Consider the following 21,215-nt stretch of genomic DNA (forward strand, 5'->3'; position numbering starts at 1 on the left):
CCGTGCCATAAACGGCCGCCAAACCCCGCGAACCCAGGAGAAATGCCGGGGAAGATGTTAGCCGTCTCAGAAGAGTGTGGGTGCCGCTGAAGGGCTTTGGTCTAAGGTAAGTAGTTCATAATTAGCTAGTATGTGATGCACACTAGCCTATTATGCTTTTGTCTTACAGGTTTTTTTTTTTTTCCTCAGTTTTACAACCTCTTTAAAAAATAACTCCAATTTTGTTGAGAAAAACCATCCTCCTCTGGGTTATCTATGTACATTGCAAGGATTTTACCACTTAAGCCCCGGAAGATTTTACCCCCTTCCTGACCAGGGGGTATTTTGCGATTCGGCACTGCGTGACTTTAACGGACAATTGCGCGGTCGTGTGACGCTGTACCTAAACAAATTTGACGTCCTTTTTTTCCCACAAACAGAGCTTTCTTTTGGTGGTATTTGATCACCCGTGCGATTTTTTGATCATGCGCTATAATCAAAAAAAGAGCGACAATTTTGCAAAAATAACAATATTTTTCACATTTTTTTATATGAAATTCCCCCCCAAAAAAATGTAAAAGTCTAAATTTTTTTAAATTTTTGGCCAATTTGTTTTCTGCTACATATGTTTGGTAAAAAAAATCACAATAAGCGTATTTTGATTGGTTTGCACAAATGTTATTGCTTTTACTAACTAAGGGAAAGATTTTGTCATTTTTGTTGTTTTTTTTTTTTTTAACGAGTAATGGCAGCAATCTGCGATTTTTTTTGCGGGACTGCGGCCTTTGCGGCGGACAGATCGGACCCTTGACTGACATTTTTGACACTTTTGGGGGTACCAGTGACATTACTACAGTAATCAGTGCTATACATATGCACTGTTACTGTAAAAATGACACTGGCAGGGAAGGGGTTAACTTTATTAGAGATGCAGTGACTATGTGTGTCCCTAGGGGCGTGCTTCTAACTGTGCAGGGATGTCGCTGTATGTAAAACAGCACAGATCAACGGTCCTACATAGCAGGACCGTTAGATCAGTGCTTTTACACAGGGAAGAATGACAGGCGGCTTTGTTTACATTAGCCGCCTGCCTTTTTCCCTTCACAGCGGACGATCGCGAGTGACCGGCGGACATCGGGTCCGCCGGTCACACGCACGGAGGTGAACGTGAATGAGCCGAGGCGGGAGCGCGCTATTGGCTCCCAGGCTAGTGACGTACCGGTACGTCACTTTGCCTGGCCAGGGCTGACCGCCGCAGTATATGTACTTGCGGCGGTCGGCAACCGGTTAACAAACTTTGTTGCAAATTCCTACCTTTTGTTAGTCAAGAGAAATAACTGTTTGTTTGTCTGTGTCCATGTGTAAAGTGAATCTCTATGGAAGTGATTTTAAATTATTAATCAGCTGCTTAAAGGGATTGTAAACAATCACCTTGTAAAACAACCCATTCAGTTTAAAATAGAAATGGAAGGCAAAACATTTTTGTATAGATATAAAAAAAAAAAAAAAAACATTATAAATCACTTTTTTATAAGTGATCACATTCCCTCTGTTCTCAGCTGCATAGGAGCTGGGGAGAGGAGAATCAGCATCACACTGAGCTTCCCAGTGAATGGCTGTGCAGCAGGGGGGGCACGTCAGGACAAATCTGATCATTGAAGGAGAACAGGCCGAGTTCCCAGCATAGTTACAAAACTCCTGCTCTCCTGCTTAGTGTGGTCAGTTTTTAAAAGAAAAGCAAGGGGACTAGAAGGAACACCAGGGATTTCACACAAAGGAAGGAATGTAAGGGGGACAGGATACTTTTTCATACAGGTACATGGTACAACAGGCACATATCAGAAATATGAAGTGTTGGGTTAACAAACACTTTAAATTGCAGGGCTCTAAAGAGGAAAGGGGCAGGGTCTGCATCCCTTAAGATGTGATTTCCCTTTGGTAGTATCTCACCAAAAATGGGGATAGACAAAATCTGATTTGTATCCTAGTGCCGACTTCTAGGAAAATCAGTAAGCCAATCACACAAGCAGGAAATTACATCTCTGGGGCATTCTGGCTCCTCTGTGTACAGAACACCTCCATGTTTCTATTCTGCATTGCATTTTAAAGAGATTAACAGCACTGCAGATTGGAAAGGAAAGGTAAGTTTTAATAACATTCAGTTATAAAATGACTTGTGTAGCAATTGTACAGTAAAACCTTGGACTGAGAGTAACTTGGTTTGAGAGTGTTTTGCAAGACAAGCAACATTTTTTTATACATTTTGACTCGATAAACAAGCAATGTCTTGATATACAAGTAGCGTCATGTCACAACTGAGTATAAAAGAGAAGAGGCGCCTCTAAGTGTAGCAATATGGTTACATTTAATAAAGGTACAACATTTAGCAACTCACATGTTTGATGATTAAAACAGGAACATCTAAGTACGCAGGCTTCTGGGGTAAAGCTCTCTACATTGACCATCCTCAGCACCGCCATCAACGTCATCCCTTCCACGCTGCTCTCCACAAACATTTTAAGCCTCTCTTTCAGATCGCTCTACTGCAGGTTAGTGTCCCCGGTCACGATTGCAGATTGATGGCAATGAGAGCCGGCGGTGCGGAAGATGGTCTATGTGGACATCTTTACCCCGGATGCCTGCATACTTAGATGTGCCTTTTTTAATCATCAACCATGTGAGTTGCTAAATGTTGAACCTTCATTAAATGTAACCATATTGCTACATTTAGAGGTGCTCTCTTCTCTTTTATGCTCTGTAGCTCCTGCTGGGTTTTGCTTCTAATCCTCCTGTGGAGGCGCCATTTGTGGATGGACATTTTATGGTTATACAACCTATCACAATCTTTTTATATGGACTATAAACTGAAGGACTTATGAAAAATGGTTATGAAACAAATCACCTGAGTTTTCATTATTTATTATAGAGAAATTGACTTTAATATAAGAGAGCTTTGGTTTACAAGCAGGGCTCGAGACCTGCAGGAACGCATGGGAACGGCGTTCCTGTACTTTTTCCACAGCAGGAATGCCGTTCCCATTAGCAGCCACGTCCTGCAGGACTGACCTTTGAAGTATGTGAGCTGTGTGTCAGGCGCTACACCAGCAGCCACTGACAAAGCTCACAAGAGTAAGTGCCCAAGGGCAGGCTGGGCCGGAGGGCAGGATGGAAATTTCCCCCCAGGCCGCCAAACTTATATTCAAAACGCCCACTGTCACAGCCGATGTCTGCTGACATTTTTAATATTTCTCTGTGGAGGAAGTCGGCCACAACTGCCACTGATTGGCTGTGTTACTGCCGTGCTGCATCCTGGGAGTTGTAGTCCTGACCGCGCTTAAGTTCCTGGTGCAGGTGGGTGGAGAGAACTGAGCAAGGGCGTGCAGCAGGAAACTCCCAGAGAGGGAGTCTTTAGAGGCGCACGGCACGTCAGGGGATGGGTCACTCAGGTCACGGGCTGGGCGCTGGATGGCTGCAACAGTGCAACCTGAAGTTTTATAGAGAATGTCTGAGTCGAGCAGTTTACTTTCAGTGAAAGCAGCAGCAGCTTACTTCTTCACTTCAACTCCCAGAGTCTTTGGACTGGAGGCAGGCAGAGGCAGGGCATGTCAGCCTGCCAGGGGACGCACGTGACTGGCTCGGGCTGGGCGCTGGCTGCAACTTGAAGTTGTCCTCACTCCCCCAGGAGGCCGTGCAGGGACCTACTGAGTTGCCATTGGCATCGCTGAGGTGAGAGACCCTGACACCCCCAGCTGACCCCCACCTCCCCCCCCCCTTAACACCCCATTTACCCTGCCTTGGTGCCCTGCCCACCCAGTAACCTCAAAATATGAAATAGCCCTCAACACTGTCTAACTGTCAGGCCCTGTGCTGCCCATGGCCTGTGGGTCCTTCTGGTCCTTATTTTTGAGGTGGGGGGGGGATCATGGGGGAGTTCCCACACTTTTTTCCCAGGACATGACCCCTGATTACATACAAGCATGTTTCTGGAAAGAATTATGCTCGCAATCCAAGGTTTTACTTTATATGCTATATTAGGTTTGCTCTTTTTTCCAACAAAGGTGGAGTTCCCCTTTAAACCTGCTCCCAACCCCTTCTAAACCCTGTTCTAACCACCATGTGAAAGGAAGCTGCTTATACTTACCTAATGTGGGGCCACTCTGGTACAGTCACACGACTGGCTCCCAGCAGCGCCTTCGAGGTAGAGGAGGGAGCATCGACAATGGATGCCCCATAGCAAGCTTATAGGCGACGCCACCGCCCAGGCATTTTAGTCCTTGCCGGATCACTCTCTACTCTTCCCTGAAGCCGGTCGCAGGGGAGATCAAGTGACCGGAATGGAGTACCCTCAGAATAGGAAAGTATAAGCATCATCCTTTCACAGGGTAATTAGAATAGGATTTAGAAAGCGGGGGGGGGGGGGGGGTTAGAGCAGATTGAGGCATAGTTAGCAATTGCCTGGAATTTCACTTTAAAGTTGAACCCAAAGCAATCAGCAAAACACAATGATAAAATACAATGGTTTACCTGCAAAAAATATTGTCTTCTTGTCCACCCAGCCATTAGATTTGCTTTAACTGCAGACTTTCAGCTTTAATTTGAGGGTATTTACATCCAAATCAGATGAAAGGTGTAGGAATTACAACAGTTTGTATATGTGCCTCACACTTTTTAAGGGACCAAAAGTAATGGGACAATTGGCTGCTCAGCTGTTCCATGGCCAGGTGTGTGTTATTACCTCACTATACAATTTACAAGGAGCAGATAAAAGGTTCAGAGTTCATTTCAAGTGTGCTATTTGCATTTGGAATCTGTTGCTGTCAACTCTCAATATGAGATCCAAAGAGCGGTCACTATCAGTGAAGCAAGCCATCATTAGGCTGAAAAAAATAAAACAAACCCATCAGAGATAGCAAAAACATTAGGTGTGGCCAAATCAACTGTTTGGAACATCCTTAAAAAGAAAGGGCGCACTGGTGAGCTCAGCAGCACCAAAAGACCTGGAAGACAACGGAAAACAACTGTGGTGGATGACAGAAGAATTCTTTCCCTGGTGAAGAATACACCCTTCACAACAGTTGGCCAGATCAAGAACACTCTCCAGGAGGTAGGTGTATATGTGTGTAAAAGTCAACAATCAAGAGAAGCCTTCACCAGAGAGAATACAGAGGGTGTACCACAAGATTTAAACCATTGGTGAGCCTCAAAAACAGGAAGGCCAGTTTAGAGTTTGCCAAACAACATCTAAAAAAGCCTTCACAGTTCTGGAACAACATCCTACGGACAGATGAGATCAAGATCAATTTGTACCAGAGTGATGGGAAGAGAAGAGTATGGAGAAGGAAAGGAACTGCTCATGATCCAAAGCATACCACCTCATCAGTGAAGCATGGTGGTGGTAGTGTCATGGCGTGGGCATGTATGGCTGCCAATGGAACTGGTTCTCTTGTATTTATTGATGATGTGACTGCTGACAAAAGCAGCAGGATGAATTCTGAAGTGTTTCGGGCAATATTATCTGCTCATATTCAGCCAAATGCTTCAGAACTCATTGGACGGCGCTTCACAGTGCAGATGGACAATAACCCGAAGCATACTGCGAAAGCAACTAAAGAGTTTTTTAAGGGAAAGAAGTGGAATGTTATGCAATGGCCAAGTCAATCACCTGACCTGAATCCGATTGAGCATGCATTTCACTTGCTGAAGACAAAACTGAAGGGAAAATGCCCCAAGAACAAGCAGGAACTGAAGGCAGTTGCAGTAGAGGCCTGGCAGAGCATCACCAGGGATGAAACCCAGCGTCTGGTGATGTCTATGCGTTCCAGACTTCAGGCTGTAATTGACTGCAAAGGATTTGCAACCAAGTATTAAAAAGTGAAAGTTTGATTTATGATTGTTAATCTGTCCCATTACTTTTGGCCCCTAAAAAGTGGAAAGCACATATACAAACTGTTGTAATTCCTACACCATTCACCTGATTTGGATGTAAATACCCTCAAATTAAAGCTGAAAGTCTGCAGTTAAAGCACATATTGTTTGTTTCATTTCAAATCCACTGTGTGGTGATGTATAGAGCCAAAAATATTAGAATTGTGTAGATGTTCCAATATTTATGGACCTGACTGTATATATAATATTTAGGAGTTCTGAGTAATTTTCTAGCAAAAAATAATTCTTTTTTTACATGTAGGAGAGAAGTGTCAGAATTGGCCTGAATGGCAAATTGTTAATTATCAATAGTAAGTAATATACAAATAATTATATATTGCTTTTAAGGTAATTGATTATATTTTAAAAAACTGTACCCAAGCAAGTGGCTTAACGGAAAATTACTGTTATAACTTCAAACCAGTAATTTCACAGTAAATAGATAAATAACAAAAATTATTATGGTATACCATATAGTGTAATAATATGTTATTTTGCTTGATTTAAAAATTACCTTCAGCAGCAGCAGATCCTCGCTCTTAACTGTGTGTGAAAAACCTTCTATGACACTGCAGTGAGAGGAGAGCCTCCACTGCAGCATTTTTATTGGACAGCTTGGACCAATATTGCTTTACTATTGGTCCAAGGCTCCAAGGTGTCCATTAACCTCCCTGGCGGTATGATTCTTTTGTATTTTAGGTGCTGAAAGCGGTACCATTATTTTGCATGTATTTCTTGTGAATGAGCAGCCCAAACCAACTGTATACATTATATATATTATATATATATATATATATATATATATATATATATATATATATATATGTATGTATACATATATTATGTATACATATATTATATATATATATATACATATATATATATATATATATATATATATATATATATATATATATATATATATATATATATATATATATATATATATATATATATATATATATAATGTATACAGCTGGTTTGGGCTGCTCATCCACAAGAATTACGTATATATATATATACATATATTTACATAAAAAGTACAGTAAAACTGCAGGAAAGGGCACTGGGGGGCAATGTAATGTGATTTTTTTTTTTATTTTGAATGATATCAGTGTGTTTGGTGTGTTTTACATTTGAATTTGCCGCCGGTTCCACCCCCCGGCGGACGTCACGTCGCCGGAGACGGAAGCCGGGGCTCGCAGACGATCGGGAGGAAGCTCCGCCGCCGCATACCGCCCGCATTCTTCGCTGGATCCCGGAGAAAAGGTAAGTAAAACCTCTACCAGGATCCAGCAATCTTCCTCGGGCTCGGGGTTACCACTTTTGGCTCTAAAATCTAACCCCGAGTCACGCTCGGGAATACCGCTAGGAAGGTTAAGCTCAATGTCTCTGACAAGAAGTCAGAGGCACTGTGAGCTCATCCTCTCAGTCTGCTGCAAACAGCGTGTGCCAGCTTGTATTTAAACTGGCCGCACTGTATGTAGATTCTGACAGGCTGTGCAAGGAGCCCTGTATCACCGGGACCATAGGTACTAGGACCCCCCTTTGACCAGTGGTGGGGTAGGACTTCGCCTAATGCCCCTTTCATGGGGGGGGGGGGGAATAAAAAACAATATAGCGTATACAATCACAACACAAATCATATTGTAATTGAATGTTATTAAAAATGACCTTTTCTTTTCAATCTGCAGCTGTTGTCATTTTCTGAAAATGCAATGCAATATGGCTACCTGGAGGTGTTCTGTACACAGAATGTGTACTGGCCACACCCCAGAAACATCATTTCCTGCTTGTGTGATTGGCTCACCGATTTTCCCAGAAGTCTGCCTAAGATTCAAGTCAGATTTCTGGCATCCCCTGCAACAAACATGTAATTTTTGGTGAGATATCCCCAATAGGAACACGTCTAAAGGGATGCAGGCCCAGCAATTTTTCTAATCAGAGCCATGCAGCTGCCACAGCTGATAGATAATTATGAAAGCACCCCCATTTGACCCGCTCAGCACAGAGGCACAGAGGAACAAACAGTGATTACTTCAGAATAACAAAAGGTAGGAATCTGCAATAAAGTTTGTTAAAATGCCTGCAATGTACAGAGATCACCCAGAGGGGAATTTTTTTTCCCAACAAAAGTAGGGTTACGCTTTAAAGGAGAAGAAAGGCCAAAGCTCTTTTGGCCATACTTCTCCTGTGGGACACCTGTGACCCAGATTTAGCCAACAGTAAGCTAATGTCGGGATCTGCCCAGATTCCTGACCGGAAGCTGGCTCAGCCTTTCAGTGCACCCTGAGAGCCTGAACCATCCGCTTTCAAACCCTCCAAAGTCCGGTTTCATTTGAGCACCGGAGAGACAGAGCACAGAAAGCAGGCTGACACTGCTGTGTTTAGAGCAGACCGGAGAACTGAGCGATTAGGGGTCTATTGTCTATATTCTGTTCTCAGTGAAGAGCTGGTGGGGACAGCTACAGCCAGGGCCGGCGCTACTAGTAAGACGGCCGCCTAGGGCGCAACCTAGCAGGGGGTGACGGCAGAGCCTGACCCGAGTTAAGTGACTTACCGTAAGTCACTGAAGGCCACTGAACTTTACCAGTGGCAGCCGGCCCATCCATTAGGGGCGCAGGGGCGCCACCCCCCTATCCATGCGCCCAGCTCCCTAATCTACATGCAGGGCGCCGGATGCATGGATTCCAATGAGGGTTTTTTAAATTTTTTAACGTAATTAGAGCCAGAGGCTCTAATTGGCTTCAAAAAAGGGTGGGCTTGGGGCGCAGAGCACTGCGCCCTGAGCCTACCCAGTTGTGTGACAATGGCGAATGAATATTTGCTGTTGCCACACTGATTCTCCTCCCCGTTTCCAAATTTGCCAAAGGCATCCTATTGGCGGAGGAGGAGGAGGGAGGAGACGGCCGCCAAGAGGGGACATGGAGGAGACTGAGGGGGAAGCTGTCACCGTCCGGAGGAACAAGGTAAGTGAACTGGCGCCTGGGGGGGTTGAGGGGTATGGTGTTGACTGGACTCTGGAGTGACAGTGGGGGGTCCATGGCCAGGTCTGTCTGACGCCCCCCCCCCCCCGACCAATGGAGCACCAGCCGCCACTGGTTTTAACCCCTTCAGCAACTTGGGATGGGGGGTGGGAGAGCATTTGGGGGGGGGGCAATTTTTATTTTGCCCAGGGCAGCAAAAATTCTTGCACCGGCCCTGGCTACAGCTCAGATTAGTGCTGCAACCATCTAGCTGAGTATAAATGTTTGGTTTGTTTGGATCCCGTACTTCTCTTTTAATGAAGAGTATGCAATATGTTTTATTGTTTGGTTGTATATAAATATATAATAATATATTTATCTCAGTAGATTTTGAGCTAAGAAGGAAGAATATTAAATGCTGGCAATGGGATATCCAGTCACCTCATGAGGCAGTAAAATGTGTCTAGTACTCATCACATGTGAAGAACAGCTGCTTGGCCTTTCTCACAGACATTTTGTGTTCTATTAGGGAACACATGCTGTAGTGATAGGTGCTAATGAGAAATAGCTATTGCCTGATGTACAAATCAGGAATTCAGAAATCAACACATGACAAGATAAACATTGCTGAGAGTTTCACCAGAACAACCTAAACCAAATATAAGTTACAAACTAGCTTTTAGATTAAAAAAACAAAACACATTAGGCCAGGTTCACATTTTATGCGGCACGCCTCAGCAGCAAGGGGACCGGTGTATCCCCGTTCACCAATTAAGGTCCGAATTAGGTCCAAATTTTTGCCTGAATTCGGACCTGGACCGGAAGCCAAAGACGCACAGGACCCCTGTTCAATCCGCTCCACAGCCGCCCCAGAGATGTGTGAACCGGTGTTCTGTCAGAAAACCCTACCCCATCAGATTTCCCTACCTATGTCATATCAGGTGCGGGTTCGTCCTGCACCAGCTGCAGCCGCGTCACATGTCCTATTGCGCATGCGCGGAATAGGTAGGGAATTTTGATAACATCGTAAGGGGTGAGGCACAAGTCCTACTGCGCATGAGCGGGCGCATGCGCACCAACGGATCGGGCAGCGGCATCTCTTATAACAAACATACATCCGATCTCCATGGCACACACTGCGCCGAGCCGACAATGGGACAATCCTATTCCCTACTCACACGCGCACGCCCACTGTTTCATTGACGGGTCGGCGCAGTGTGGGGCATGGAGATCGGATTGTCAGGTCAGTGCAGTGTCGGCTCGGCGCAGTGTCGGGTCAGCACAGTGTGGGCCATGGAGATTGGATGGATGTTTGTTAAAAGAGATCCCGCTGCCCGACCCATTGGTGGCGTTGTTGCCGGCGTATGCACACTAGGACTTTTGTCTGACCCCTTACGATGCTATAAAAATTCCCTACCTATTCTGGGCATGCCCAATAGGATGTGTGACGTGGCTACAAGCTGCTGCAAAACGAATCCACAGCTGATCTCAACCGGACATTACGTAGGTAGGGGATTCTGATGGGGTAGGGAAATCTGATAGAACACCGGCCATATTTTTGAGCCAGTCACACTCTCCTGTCATGCGAAACCCACATCCAATTTGCATAAGTATGAACACAGCCTAATGTTTATTACCATTAACCACTTATAGACCGGAAGATGTTCCCCCTTAATGACAAGGCCATTTTTTGCAATTTGGCACTGCGTTACTTTAACTGACAATTGCGCAATCGTGCGATGCTGTACCCAAATAAAATGTTTGCCTTTTTTCCCACAAATAGAGCTTTCTTTTGGTGGTATTTGATCACCACTGCGATTTTTTTTTTTTTTGCTATAAACAAAAAAAGAGCAACAATTCTAAAAAAAAAAAAAACTAAAATTTTCACTTTCTGCTACATAACATTCCCAATAAAAAATATTTAAAAATCTAATTTTTTCATCATTTTAGGTCAGTTTGTATTCTGCTACTTATTTTTGGTAAAAAAAATCCCAATAAGCGAATTTTGATTGGTTTGCGCAAAAGTTATCGCATCTACAAACTAGGGGAAAGACTTATGTCGTTTTTATTTATTTTTTACTAGTAATAGCGGCGATCTGCAATTTTTAGCGAGACTGCGACATTGCGGCTTACAGATTGGACACCTAACTGACATTTATGACACTTGGAGGGACCAGTGACATTACTACAGTAATCAGTGCTAAAAATATGCACTGTTACTGTACTGACACTGGCAGGGAGGGTGTTAACACCAGGGGTGATCAAAAGGGCAAATGTATGCCTAGGGAGTCTTTTCTAACTGTGGGAGGGATGGGCTTATGGAATCAACACAGGGACCTGTGATCCTAAAAAGGAGGAACACAGGAGCCCTGTGTTGATTGCTGACAGAGCAACGGTCTGCTGTGTCTGCAACAGCAGACCGCCATTCTGTCTTCATGGGGAGCAATCGCGGGTGCCCGACAGCAATCACAGCTGCCGGCCCTGCAGATTAGCTTCCTCGCTGGTGAATGGGCATGCACAATCGCTCCCGCGAAGCGCCGTACGGGTACGGCGTTTCGTGGGAACCTGCTGCCGTATATCGGTGGCAGCTGGTCGGCAAGTGATTAAGAGATGTTGGTATGGTAATTAAGCATAAGACATACTGGTATGTCTTTTGGCTCATGGCTAATTGGTCCTAGTACAACTATAAGGTACGGATCTTAGATTTTAAGCTCCTTGAGAGTAAATGTACAATGTGTAAAGAGGAAATTGTTGGTGCTATAAAAATACCTATAATAATAATATACAGTGCCTTGCGAAATTATTCGGCCCCCTTGAACTTTCTTTCTCCAGAGGCAATTTTTTAATATGATATGACATCTTGTTACACAGAGACAGAGGCGCCTCTAAGTGTAGACTTTATGCAACAGGTTTAATGAATAAAATTATGCACTCACGTTAGTAAGCATATATTCATGCCCATAAAACAAGGTTCCAGTGTGGAGAAGTGTACATCATCCGGTCATGGACATCCATCTTGCTGGAGCCGAAAGACCTTTCGCCGTGGCCGGCTTGTATGACAAGGTTAGAACCAGGAAGTAGGCTCGGTGTAATTGCTTGACAGCGAGGCTTGGTGGATAGTCGAACCTGGATGATGAAGGCTTGAAGAAGGAGCGCGGCTGCCCTCCCCCAGGCAGCAAGCACGCTCGGAAACGCGTCGCATGCAGATGACAGGACTCAGGTCCCAGGGGGGGAAGTCTCTGTGTTTATTCATTAAACCTGTTGCATAAAGTCTATACTTAGAGGCGCCTCTGTTTGTCTTTGTTGTAGCCCTGTGGAACCCCTGGCTTTTGGTTTCTGGATGGCTGCCCTACATGGTGGACTTTTTACTCCTCTGCCATTAATGACTTTTAACTCTATGGACTTTTGGTTCGATATGTGATCAAGCGCCTGTTAACATTGTGTATTTTTGTTACACAGGACCTCTGGGTTCAGTTTCTCTCTAGCTCTTTAGGCCCTTGGGTTGACAACCTGAGGCCGCATAACACCTCTACAGAGGAGGAAGCAGCCGCCCTCTCCCTCTGGGACTCCGCTATCCAGATGAAAGACCCTGATCACATGTGCTCCTGGCATTTATACAGTATCCCAGCATGCACCAATGCAATTTCCTCTGCCAAATTACCAGGGCTGTATTAAATGCCTGTGCACTTATTCGTCAGGTTTCCTCCCACTGTCCAATATGCCTCCCTATTGAACCAGTGTGAAACACTCTGCAGGCAGTCTGAGTTGCACCTGAGAAAATTGAGTAGACCTCACTAGTAGATCCTGCTCTCTGGTAGGCAGAGAACAATATAGATTTACCTGCAATCCCTCTAGTAAGCAGACGGGATTTAAAAACTATACTCTCTCTCTCTAACACCTACCTAGCAGGGTGCTACATAAAAAAATGTTTTACTGACAGACTCCATGGCAGCACACGTATGGGTTAACCCTGCCTCCTTTCCACTCCTAAAGGACCCCACTCCCATAAATGTTTGCTCAGAGCCAGAGGCTGCGTTCCTTTTTTGTCCTCCTCCAAAGGACCAGAATGGTTGAAGTCTTACCTTGGATGAAGTGTCCACGATCGAGGCCTGGTTGTTTGGCAAGTTGTGTTCCAAAAGATGTGTGGAGTCTCTAGCAGTCCCCAGCTATTAGCAGGGTGGAGAAGGATGATGGATGCAGTGCCATGAAGAGTTAGCCTGGCTATTGGCTGGCAAAGCGGCAGTACGGCCTAAGAGCCTAGCTATAAGCAGGTGGCCATAAACACCCTGGGCCCATGCAGCAGAGTCTTCTGGATGGAGCAGGGCAACGGATGCTGTGCCATGTGGGTCTCCAGCAGTCCCCAGCTATTAGCAGGATGGAGAAGGGTGATGGATGAAGTGCCATGAAGAGCTTAAAGCCTGGCAATTGGCAGGCAAAGTGGCAGTACAAACTCCCTGGGCCCTTGCATCAGGATCCAGGCATGGTCGAAGGGGATCTTGTGTGCAGTGATGTATACTTTTATATTGCATATTCCATGGCAGCAGTTGTGTGTGTTTGTCCGTTTTCTTTCCTGGCTCTAGTATTTTCCAGCCTATGGTGGCTGGAGCGCATTTGCATTCTAAGCCACCGCTCCCTCCTTCGGCCTGGTGTCCTTGGGTTACTCCTGCCCAGGGACTCAGCGCATGCACGCTGTGGGCGGCGATGGCGTCATTACAGTGAAGAAATTCAATCAGCGGTCAGTACTGTTGATATTGGGATTTCTCAATGGGCAGCTTGCAGCAGTTTCCCTATATGCTGTGTGCAATCATCACCGGTATATGTTGTACCTTAACACCCTTGTGTGGTGCATGTATGTGTGTGTGATTCAGCTATGGTCCTTTCACCTGTGCGGGTTGGCTGTCTGTACAGTTCCACACTTCGGATGTATCACAGCCCCCCCCCCCCACCCCTGTGACCAGTCCTTGTGCAGCAGGTATGAGAAGCAGGTGTGTTGCACCCTTTCCTTTCCTCGTTTGCCCGGGAACTCTTTTTGGGTTTATAACCCTTTTCCTTTCTACTCTATTTTGTTTTGTGTGAGTCCTTCTAGGTCAGATTGACAATTTACGGCATTAGATGTTGAAGACCCTCATTAGGTCATAACATTAACAATATTCTTCCAGATTTAGTCTTAAAAGGTTACCGTCAAAGTCCAGCCCATATAGCAGAAGCTTTGAATCCTCCTCTAGGCACTGCAACCACCGCCATGTCAGCTTATCCAAGGAGGGAGCTTGCTGGGGATGCAGGACTCAGGTCCCAGGGGGGAAAGTCTCTGTGTGGGCTAATCTAAGCCCAGGCGGTTGGAAAAGGGGATGGTGATTTCCAGCAAATAGAATCTCTGGTGAGGTGCATGGTGCAAGATTCCCTTACAGAGTGGGGGTACAAGCCACGCGCAAAGTCCAACAGCCATTTTGGCGTGTTTTCCCACTAAATATGTCCAGAAAGGACTGGATCCTTCCCAACCAAGCCATCCATCTATGAAGACCTCTGATAGTGAGGCAGAGGGAGATGAGAGTCACTTTGCCCTTGTGATTCCTCTTGTCAAAGCAATGAAGGGGGCATTTACATGTATAGAACAGGTAGAGTTTCCTGCAAAGCAAGAGGAAGTTCCTTAAGCACCTCTAGAGAGAGGGTTCTAATTTCCCATTCCTAATCAAACTAAGGGACATCATTTTGGATGAGTGACATGGTCACGAGATATACCTCCCTTCTGAGCAAGATGGAAAGTTGCAGTGAATGGCCCTGAAAGTCAGCCTGGGGTCTTGTGGCCATGTTTAAAGCATTAAAAATGAGGAAAAAGGATGGGGACGCAGTATTCAAGAGCATTTTCAGTTGAAGAGTCCAGAAACTCAGTAGTTCAAGAGCCGGAGCTGGCGGCAGCTTCCATGGTGAAGCTTCAATTGACATCATCCGCATAAGGTTTATACTCGTTAGTTATGGCTAAGTGAGCGCTATGGCTGTGGCCCCGGTTTGTTGATCCTGCCTCTAGCAGGCGTGGTACATGATCCCTTTGAGGGAGTGTTATCTTTTGGCAACAAGCTAAATAGCACCATAACCCGGGCAATGTTTGGTAAGACGGGTTTTGCCTCAGGACCAGCACCTACTAGGCCAAAAGATGACACAGTCTAGAAGACAACGTTAAGAGCATGCAGGGATTGATTGCTTTTACAGACCAGATCAGGACCTTGACCTTGGGTATTAGAGAGGCTAAATTTGGGCCTCAGACTATTGGAACATCAAAGTGGTCACTTCAGGACACACATGGTCCTATAGAGGTCAACCTTCTCATCTCAGATTTGTTTCCACAGATTTGCCTCACTCTGAGGTAACGAAGCATATACTCTTGTAGTGCTGTACGTAAAGTCACTGGTGTCACAAGGTGCTGCTGTTCTAGTCCTAGAATGCAGAAAATTTTAGGGCATGTACTTGCCCCTCTTTATGGTCATGAAGAAGAGTGGCTTGCAGAGGCTGGTTACAGACCTCACGCACCTAAAACAATTTTCATCAAAAAGGAGAATTTCAACATGGAGACATTGTCCCTGATTCATAGGGGGTCCAGCCAGGTGACTGTCTGGTTTCCATATACCTAAAGATGCTTACTTGCATGTGTCCATACTGTAGTAGACGTCTTCCGCAAATTTCTTCAGTTCACCGTATGTTTTTCAAAGTCTCTTGTGTACTTTGGGGCTCAGTTCGTTATAATCAAGAGGACCATTGCTTTGCCTCTAGACCCCGGTGTTCTGGAACAGAATACTCCTGGCCCTGTCTTCTTCCCACCTGCGTGCCTTTCAAAATGATTAGTGGTCAAGTGGACGCTATGGAGAATGTGGCCCTTCCAGAGGGGGTTTCTCCAGCAGTGGGAGCCAGGAAGCAGAATTCAGGACATCTACATAACCTCAGTCATGATCATGAGAGAGTCCCTGGTGGCTACAACAGAGAAACTTACTAATTTGCCATTCTGTTGCCCCTATTTCCCGGTTCACAATCACTTCCGATGCCAGAAATACAGGATGGGGGGTCTACTGCTTATCGGGGATAACTTAAGGCAGATGGGGCTGTCAGTTTCACAAGATTGTGTTGAACATTCTGATACTAGGGGCAGCCTTCGGCACCCTAAAAGCCAATTATGTCTTGGGCTCAGAAAAATCTAGTCAACATCTTCCCGGAGTCTAGAATATTCTAACAGACTTTATTTCCAGAGTCCAATTGGACTACAAAGAATGGTCTCTCCATGTGGAGGTTTTCAGGTGAATTTTGTCCCTGGGGGACAGTCCAGAAATCGATCCATTCACCTCCCTGTGCAACAAGAAGTTGGAGAAGTCGGGTCAGTATCTCCATGGCTTCAGGACAGATGCCCTGACGGATCATTGGAAATGCAGCGTGACCTGTTCGGTTCTTCTAGTCCCAGTCATCCTCAGGTTTTTATGAAGACTCAGAACAGAAGTTGTTTAGGTAGTGCAGTGAGGCTTTTTTGGCCAAATAGGCCATGGTTCCCCTTGCTAGCACAACTCAGCTACTGGAACCCACAACCCCTTCCCCTCAGGCCAGACCTTCTGTCACTGGGATCAATTCTACATCCATGTCCAGCCAGTGGTGTATTTAGGTTTTGTGCTGCCCTAGGCCTGACTAAGTTTGTGCACCCCCTCATTTAAAAATGACCCACCCCTTCCTGTAAAGGCCACACCCCTTCCTGTTTATGACCCGCCCTGTCATCTGTACACCACAGACCACAACCACAGTCTATCTGTGCCCATCAGCATAGCCTTATTAGTGCCCAATTCCCCCCATAATACTGGCACTAAACTAAAAGTGTAGCGCAAGCCGGCGGCGACCCTTTTCATGCGGGAGTCGGGAGGAGGCTGTTTTTTTTTCATGCGGTATGCAGCTTTTTTGCTGCCCCCCTGCAAAGTGCCGCCCTAGGCCTGGGCCTTGTCAGCCTAGGCCAAGATACAGCACTGTGTCCAGCACAGTGGCGTCTGATGGTCTGGTTCTTCAGATTGTTGGTCTTCTGCTGCTCCTCCAGAATCATCTTTGCTCTCATGAATACTAGGAGTGAACACAAAGTTTATGGGAGAATCTGGTCAAAGTTTGGGCAATACATGTCTGCTGCTGACGAATCATGCAATGACCCTGAAGTTCAAAATATTCTGGGTTTCCTCTGGAATGTTCTAGGGCTGTCTCTATTAAAGACCTCTGTCAAGTTTGCCTTTCTTGTGGCTATCACATCGGCATAAAAAGCCTCAGAAACTGAAGCATCAGTTATGGAGAACCTTTCTTAATGTTCTTTCCAGAGTGAGTGGTGCTGTTTCCTATGCTTGACTCAATTCCCAAAGATACATCAGTCTTTCATGGGAACCAAGAAATTGTTTTGCCAACCTTCAGAGGACATGCATCCTTTTGACGTGGGAGAAGTCGCACTGTGGCATTATTGGTTAGAAGCACATATCTAGTAAACGGGGAATCCTGAGTTTGACTCTCAGCAGTGCCTTTTCTTTTACAAAACAGTGATATGACTTTTGCACTACTATGAGTGACTTAGCAAGTATAAACAAATGTGAAAAAAAAAAAAAAAAACAGACACCTTTGTCCAAGTGTATTTGAGGTTGCTGCTTTACACCAATAGTGTTCCCACATGACCTATGTATAAGATTGCCCTTCTTTGGTTCTAGGAATCTCTCAGATATTATCAAGTTATATGTATAAGCTGCAGCTTCCTTCAGAGCCCCTGTTCATTCTTTTTGCCGGAAAGAACAAAGGGAAATGTGCCTCATCTAGGACGATTATGGTATGAGTTGTCCAGGCCTTCCAACACACTCACAGAGCTGAGGGCTTGGCTCCTTTGGAGGTAAGTGTAGTGGTGTGCCCCTTTATCCAGATGCAGGTGCAAGTCCCTTTAACTCAATTCCCCACAATCCTCTGGGCTCCCAGCATCCCCTGAGTTCCAGGACACGCCCAGGGAGTATAAATGCCAGCTCCGCCCAGCTTCCTGTGCTCAGAGAGATCCTGCCTGATGGGACAGCAGTGACTGGGCAAGTGAGCTGTCCCCAGGTGCTGGGTCCTCATTCGATCGGTCTGGTGTGTGGGCCACCAGCAGTGAGCACAAGAGCATGCAGCATCTATCAAAGCCCCAGTCACTGGAGAGGACTCTGTTACAGTCCATGTTGAGAAGCTGTCCAAGCAGTCGGTTGGTCCTATCTACGGCCCCCAGAGCCTCCTGACCAAAGTCAGCATCAGCAATGCCTGTGTGAAGTCTGTGCCAGCAAGAAGTCCCCACAGCTCCCAGTCTGCTGAATGAACGATCAATCTCTGGGAACACGTGAGAAATCTTCAGATCTTTATCCTATCTGTAAACTGAAATCAGAACACTCTGCTGCCATCTAGTGGCCATTACTAGAACTGCAATAGAATTGTTTTCACATGTCTTGTGAATGTTTCTCCCTTCCTCATATTGCTGTTTTGTACTGCAAACCCCTGTTCACTTGATAATCTACGTTCCACATTGTTAAGTAAAGTAGAAATTGCACATCACCACTGGTCTGATCATTTGGCGGATACCGTTACATAACAGTGACAGCACACTCGAGCAGGAGTGTGTCTACATCCTAGGCAGCTTTGCTGCATATGGTTTCCAATGTAATCTGTAGGTCCTCAATCTATGCAATTATGGCTCATTACTGTGTAGAGAGTTTCTTTATCATTTGTTTATTTTGGCTTTTGGCACTGGGCTCCAGGACTCAGGGCCGGCTCACACCACGAAACACAAAGGAACGCACTTTGTTGCTGTGTGATTCACATGCCTTCCCAGTGCTGTGCGATTTCAGCCCTTGCATTTGAATGGGCTGAAATTGTGCCCATCTTCATTAAGAGCTGTGCATGCTCTACTTTACAAAATGCACTGCAACTGGATCGCATGATACTTCTGATCATACAATCTGGTGCAGGCAAACACTGCATTTGGGGAGTCATTAAGTTGACACACCCCCGGCGGATCATTACAGCACTGCATTCTGAATACAGTGTGGGAAACACACACAAGATGTGGGTTTCCCTCACGGCATTCTGGTATGAACAGACCCTTAGTCTGGATACACAGGATTTCATTTGTATCTCAGGAGGGTCCCACCAAACTAGGACAGTTGGGAGGTATGGATCTGTATTAGAAGGGGAAAGGATTTGTTTTTTTGTTTTTTTTTTTGGGGGGGGGGGGGTGTTTGTACTAGGAGAAAAGATTAGGATAGTGGGGTTTGTGACAGAACTGGGGAAAGTACTTATGGGGGAGGGTTTTTTTGCTGGAAGGGAGGACCTGGGGGAGAAGATCTGTGCCAGAAATGGGGAGAGGATTCTTGCTGAGGTCCCAGCGCGACTGTAGAAAGTGGGGGGGGGTGCATTGTGGAGAGGAGAAGGGTGGTGGTGGGGGGGTTGTATTGTGGAGAGGAGAGGGGGGCACCAAAATGCACCTTTACCTGTGTAGACAAAAATCCCTGCGCCAGCCCTGCTGGTACTGATATCCACCGCCTGGCTTGGTTCCCCTGCCGCTCCTAACTGCTGCTAGCCCAGTGCTGTCAGTCTGTTCATCCATCAGTGTCCCCAGCATGAGCAACTTGCTGTCAGAGCTCTCCTCCTGCACCACTGCAGCTCATATTCCTAAGGTTGGCAATGGGTATGCTGGTTCTCCTGTCATTAGTGATCAGCTCAGGGTCCGCGCAGTGAGCCAATCAGTACCATCATGTTTAAAAGCCTTTTGGAAGCTGGGAGTGCAGATCTTATATGTCAGTAAAATCTATAACATTTATAGCAGTATCTAAATACAGGTGATACACAGTGGGGGCAAAACTACCAGGGCCACAAAGGTTGCTTTTGCGACTGGACACTGGCATTCTACCAACGTGAGGGGGGCCAAGATGGCAGGAAGGGGGTCATTGTAGTGCTGTAATAAAGGGCCCCAGGCCCAGAGGTAGAGGCCTGGGGCCAGAAGTTGGGGGGGGGGGGGGCTTTCATGGTTTCTTGCACTGGGGGCCTGAAGGTTGTAGTTACGCCTCTGATTTGCTACATTAGCTTTCCAGAAAGCATACAAGAAAGCCAAAGCATTGTGTGCCGTGTAATGTACATCCTCAAATTGACAGATATGACCTTGGTCCTCATTGTTTGTAACCACCATCATAGCATTATATTCTACAGGAAGGTTTTACTGAATTCTCTCAATGGACTGCTATTTATGTATGTTTGAATGTAAGAGGATTCCACTGTCTAAAAATAGGCTGGTTGTACCGTATGTCTCATATATCAGCAGATGTCCAGCCTTTAAAGATCACATAGTGGTGTCTGAGTGAACTTTGTGTTCTACCCGTGAAAAATCACATTTCAGCTATGTGATCGTGTCTCAACTCCGTCCAGAGTTCATTTAGCACTTAGTAGCCAGGGGAGCAGTACAACAGAGCCTACAGTCTGTAGTAAGCTTCATTCTCATGACCTACTATAATAAAATGATTTAGGTCTGGACTCATGTTTTATATAGAAAGGTCTATATTTCCAAATGCAAATTTAAATTATTACTAAACTCAGGACACTGCATTCACTATATCTGGTCTCCCACAGTACACAAAGCATGGAAATGCAACAGCTTTAGTAACAGTGTCTGGTTAAATCTTGTAGGAGTTTTCATTCTCCTGTGTTTGTCCTATGAAGCTGCAGGACCCCTGACCCTCTGTTCAGACAGTTCTGATTGGTCCTGTGCTGATCACATGCACCCTTTCAAGAAAAAAAAACAAAACTCTCTAGCAATACAGACCAAACTGAGCATGTGCACCTTGTCCCCTAGCCTCTATACCAGTGATGGTGAACCTTGGCACCCCAGATGTTTTGGAACTACATTTCCCATGATGCTCATGCACTCTTCAGTGTAGTTGAGTATCATGGGTAATGTAGTTCCAAAACATCTAGGGTGTCAAGGTTCGCCATCACTGCTTTATGCTATCAGGAGATGGACTGGATATGTTAGAAGAAGGGCAGGAACTGAGAAAACAGGAGCAAACAGCCTTTTTACACTTACAATGCGGAGGATTACCCCTTTGATTCCATAGTGAGTATAACAAGCATGCTTTAATACACAGACACTGATTTTACGGTTGTAGGTTTAGTAACACTTTAGGTCTTGAACCTGTACAATCAGGAAGGCAAGCCACTTGTTGGCACTTCCTCCCCCTGCAGGTGAACTAGATCACTTGTAAGACCATCCCAATTTATTGACGCTCCATCCATGCTAGTAAAAACAAACAAAATCTGATTTTATAATGACAACATCCTACTATA

The sequence above is a fragment of the Pelophylax lessonae genome (genome assembly GCF_965119305.1).
Source record: "Pelophylax lessonae genome assembly, chromosome: 1".
Lineage (NCBI taxonomy): Eukaryota > Metazoa > Chordata > Amphibia > Anura > Ranidae > Pelophylax > Pelophylax lessonae.